Source organism: Centroberyx gerrardi, chromosome 1 (assembly GCF_048128805.1).
Source record: "Centroberyx gerrardi isolate f3 chromosome 1, fCenGer3.hap1.cur.20231027, whole genome shotgun sequence".
NCBI lineage: Eukaryota > Metazoa > Chordata > Actinopteri > Beryciformes > Berycidae > Centroberyx > Centroberyx gerrardi.
In genome coordinates, this window is record NC_135997.1 from 38,256,151 (window position 1) to 38,256,946 (window position 796).

The window sequence follows — 796 nt, forward strand, 5'->3', positions numbered from 1 at the left end:
CTCCTTTATCTCCTTCCCTCCTCAGTGTTTCAGATCTCTAGTTGTAGATCTCTACTGTTTATCAACACACACACACACACACACACACACACACACACACATCACACTAACCAGGTAGATGGACATTAGACAAAAAAATATTTTGATACTTTTGTTATTGAAATTAACTCATAATAATTAAGTGGTATTCAAAATATCTGATTTATTAATTACATGGACAGTAACAAGAAAAACTCAAACAAAAGCATATTTGTATTTTCTGTGGAAAATCTAATATTAAATAAATGTCTGTTCTGTTCTGAAGGATTTTTCTCTCCTTGCTGCTGCTTGTTGACTCTAGGAAGCTGTTAAAGCAGGTGACAGTGTGATGCATGCTGGGTAATGCAACATGAAAACCTGCTGACAGTCGGCGCTCCAGGCGTTATGATCTGTTATGGATCTGTTATCATATGTAATGGATATGTTTTGAATCTGTTATGGACCTGTAACATTACTCATGTTGGCTTTAGCAAACCTTCAGCAGCAGGTTTCTTTGCCCTCAGGTCTCGGCTGACTGCCTGAGGACTTGAGTGAGGCCTTCCTGAGGAGCGATGAGGCCGCTGCCGACTGAGAAGACGTTTTCAGTAAAAGTCTGTACTTTGAACAGTGGGGTGATGTTACGTGTGTCACAAACCGGGTCTAGTAATGACAAAGAGGGAGTTCACACATGAATCCAAATTCAAAAAGTAATTTATTTTAACTAAATTAAACTCAAGTGAACCAAAAATAAACCAAAAGGCATCGGTGGGAATAAATG